This window comes from Salarias fasciatus, chromosome 12 (assembly GCF_902148845.1).
Source record: "Salarias fasciatus chromosome 12, fSalaFa1.1, whole genome shotgun sequence".
In the NCBI taxonomy this organism is placed as follows: domain Eukaryota; kingdom Metazoa; phylum Chordata; class Actinopteri; order Blenniiformes; family Blenniidae; genus Salarias; species Salarias fasciatus.
In genome coordinates this window covers 12534722-12538847 of record NC_043756.1, presented here as the reverse complement: position 1 = coordinate 12538847, position 4126 = coordinate 12534722, and the positions used below count along the sequence as shown (strand labels likewise).

The window sequence follows — 4126 nt, the reverse complement described above, 5'->3', positions numbered from 1 at the left end:
TCATGTTGAGTGAAATTTCTTCTGTGGATACTCCTCCTTTCTGTGTGCACCTGAATTCAAACATTTTGACGTCCAACAGGTTCAAAAGAAGCTGGGATTTGAGTGTATTTCTTATGTGTGGAGCTGCACAGTGATGCACACGACAAACTGCCTCCACCGGGTTGTGTAAATAGGACGCGTTACTGGAAAGTTACATGTCCGACTTACCTGACTTCACAAGACAAACACGTTGAAGCTGGAACAAACATTTGGCCTGGCCAGCGTGAGCTCTTCCTCTTGGAATATGTCTAAAACGGCTGCAGTCATGTAATTTACGAGCTGGAAATGGAGAAGTCTCATTTTAAAAGTATTGTTATCGGCAGACCCGTGATGGGCGTGAGCTGGTAAAGTCAACACTGGTCGACCCATAATTACTCTGAACAGACTGTGGGTGTCTGCTTCCATTCTATCTCCTGCTGTGCTCTGGGTACAACTGAACCACACAATACTCGGTAAAGCACTATTTTCTTTCAGTGCTGTGTTCTTATCCTCAGGTATTTCGCCTCTAGTGTTGACTTTTGTGTTGTTTATTACATAAGTCTTTGTTAAACAAAAGGATTCCTCGAAGAACTTCACAATGGAGAGAACAGCTTTGGCTTTGAGGGAGAAAGCCAGGAGCCGTTGCCCTCCAATGGAGGATCTGGGTCCCTGGAAGTGGATAAAACAGGAGACCGTTGACTGGTTCGCAGAGTTCTTGTTCAACAAAAGCATGAGCACAGAAGCTGACAAGAGCTTCGACAGCAAGGAAGAGTGTGAGTATGCAAGGATTTTTTAACAACATAATGAGAAATGGTGGAAAACAAACAGGAAAGAGAAGATTATGGAAATTCAATAGAAGAGCTCTTGAGTTTGTATTCTTAAGTATTAGCGACTTCGTAAAGCGACTGTATGCTGACAGTACGACAGTCTCTTGCTACAAAGCCGCACTTTATTTGCTGTGTGGGTGTGTGTTCAGGTAAGGAAAAAATTATAGGAGAAGTCTTTAGAGGAGGGAGATGCTCATTCCACTTTACCTGGCGGGACGTTGAGGCTGTGGCATCGTCTGGTTGTGTGTTATGGTATAAAGTTATTTATGCAAACAAGTAATAGCTGTATGTTAAATCCTCCTGCCCATTGTGCTGTGCAGTACTGGAGGCAGAGAAGCAATTTATGGAAGCGGCTAAAAGGAATGACGTGCAGACCATGAAGACTGTTGGAAGAGGGATGAACGCCAATGCAAAGAACGTGGTGGGTCTGCGACGGCGCACTCTCAGCATCTCCTCTCGCATCACACTGGACGAGCAGCTGTTTGCTTTTTTAAAAGCCTTTATTAAATGGGTAATGTATTGATTGTGTTGCCTCAGTATAACAGGACAGCCCTTCACTACGCAGTGGCTGGGAAAAACAAGGAGGCTGTGCAGCTCCTCCTGCAGCGCAGGGTCAAGGTGGATCAAAAAGATAAGGTGAGCGGGGTTTGAAATGTTTGCATCCCGAGACTGAAACCCACAGACTGAAACTTATGCGACGTTTCACTTGTAAGCACAGCTTTCCATTCCGTCTCCTGTGTCTCGACAGCACGGGATCACACCAATTCACCTGGCTGCCTGGTTTGGCAGCTTGGACATCTTGAAGTTATTAGTTCAGGCTGGAGCCGAGCAGAAGGTTGAGAACGAGGTACAAGAGGCACAGAGAGCTTTATTTCTTAGTAACTGACAGACAGAAAACCTCCAACCTGGCCTACTTTTCTATTTACTTTGAACTTTTCAGAAAAAAACCTGCTCATCCTCAGGCTATTGTTGATTTTTTTCAAGTGTCTTGTATTTACTGTGAAACCTGATATTACTTTCTACACCTTGCTGCATACAAGTCTCAGAGTGGAAAATCCACTTTTTCAAGTGGTTTCCCAATACAACGTACAGATTTTGTTTTAAGCTGTGTTTTGCTTTTTCTACCTCAGGATGGACTGAACATTATGCATTGTGCTGCCATGAACAACCACACGGATATTGTAGAATACATTATCAGTGACCTTCAAATGAAAGAACTGGACAAAGAGGATCAGGTATCACAGAGAAGAGGCACCACTTCTGCAGGAACCAGCAGCAGAAATCACTTTTTTGCTTTGGAACATGAAGTAAACATGCTTTTCCAAATTGTGATATTCCAGTCAGGAAACCGGGCTTTTGCACAGGCGGCAAAGAACGGCTGCGTTGAGATGTTGGAGATGCTCATGGATACATACGACATGGCCACCATGAAGCCTGACAAGGTGCGTGTGTGTGGATTGCTTCCCACATCTGTCTGAGGGGCATTCTGTGTGTCACATCTGTAAGGAAACTCAAAGTCAAACAGTCTTTGATGCGAGTTGTTTTTCCTCCCTTTCCTTCTGCCAGAGAGGCGACACACCCCTGCACTTAGCTGCCAGGAACGGCCACTTGGACGCGGTCCAGCTGCTGCTGCAGAGCTTTGATACTCGGGATGAAGTCAATATGGTAGACAATCAGTGTAAACTTTCTCTCTATCAGGGTTTGGTTTGTGACAGAGTTTGCACAAAAGCTAATCCACTGCTGGATACTGGCTCCCCTCTGGATCAATTAAGATGTATCAAACATGCACTGGTTACGGCTCCAGCAACACACGTTGTCCTCTAGTTTAAACCCCTGCACTGGCTAATAAATTGTACTAAATTTTAACTGCTGTTTCTGATAAAATGCTTTCTGGACAGGGAGAATGAATTTTTTTTTATGTTTGTTTAGAGAGCGATTTTTTGATCTCTTACATATTTAGAAGGACAGTTAAATGCAATTTTATCACTAGATGTCACAAACTCATGTACACTGCATTAATGATTCCTCTTTATATGAATGTGTCTTTCAGGACGGGGAGACGGCTTTATACCAGGCAGCAGATCACGGTCATGAAGAGTGTGTCAGAGCCCTGCTGGAGGCCGGCTGTAACCCAGACATCGTTACAGGGTAGAATACTAACTGGAACATTTTAATCTCTGCTCTTTTGCCTGTTAACAATAAAGAACGATAACTTTTGTTGAAGAGATAATCATCAGGCCAGCAATGAAGCACCTGAAATAAGCTGCATTTCTGAATGCAGGACTGCGGCTGAATTGCTCTTTCTCTGTAGGAGAAATGCAGCGCCCTGCATGCTGTGTCTGAGAGAGGTCAAACGTCTCTGGTCCAGCTCCTCGTGAAGTACAAAGCCAATACGGACTTTCAAAATCAGGTGAATACACACAGCTGGGTGGCAGCAGCACACTCCTTCAGTTTTCTGGGTGTACAGATCACTCACACACACATTTTTTTTTTAAATGTAACAGTATCTTTGTTCCAGCAACTAGAGTCACCGCTCCACCTTGCAGTGAGGAAAAACACATCCCTGTCATCCACGCTCTTCTGCAAGCTGGCTGTGACCTGAATATAAGAGATAAGGTACTGGATCGCCATCACATCTGAACCACAGTAAACTAGTCAGCTTGTACTACATTGTATTGTTCTATGAACTTCCAGAGGTCCCAGACTGCCATGCATCTGGCAGCAGAAGTTGCCAGGATTGAAGTTGTAGAAATGCTTCTTAAATCGAGGGTCGATCTCACGCTCAAGGACAGAGTAAGTATACAGTTTCTTTAATGCTTATTCTTAATAGTTTGTACTACATTACCTAGCCATCCAAAGAAAAACTATTTCTGATTAAGTTGCCAGTAAACGTTATTTCTAATGTCATGTTTCTCCACTATGATTTCTCTTTTTCCATCATTCATGCTGAATTTGGAGTAGCAGGACAAGACAGTTTTGGGCGTTGCTGCCAGAGCAAATGAGGTGATTATTGTAGATATGATCATCAAAGCAGAAAGATACTACGCCTGGAGAGAGGTGAGAAATAAACCAGTGACAAGTGACACTTTCACAATTTCATGTGTGCCACGGTCCATTTTCTGAGGCTTGGAAATCAATGATTACATTCATACCAAGAGATTCATTTCCCGTGGTCATATTCAATTAGCTGAATCTACTCTAATGCTGTTAGACGTCCACTCAAAAAGAAAAAAGAAGACTCATTCATCAGGAACATCTCTATCAGTTTAATTAAAGCTATG

The 4126-nt window shown here is 43.4% G+C and overlaps 1 pseudogene; it reads left to right on the top strand.

Moving 5' to 3' along the window:
* Window positions 1-616: 616 nt before the first annotated feature.
* The window catches only part of LOC115397736 (ankyrin repeat and death domain-containing protein 1B-like), a 4387-nt pseudogene continuing 877 nt past the window's right edge, over window positions 617-4126 (top strand).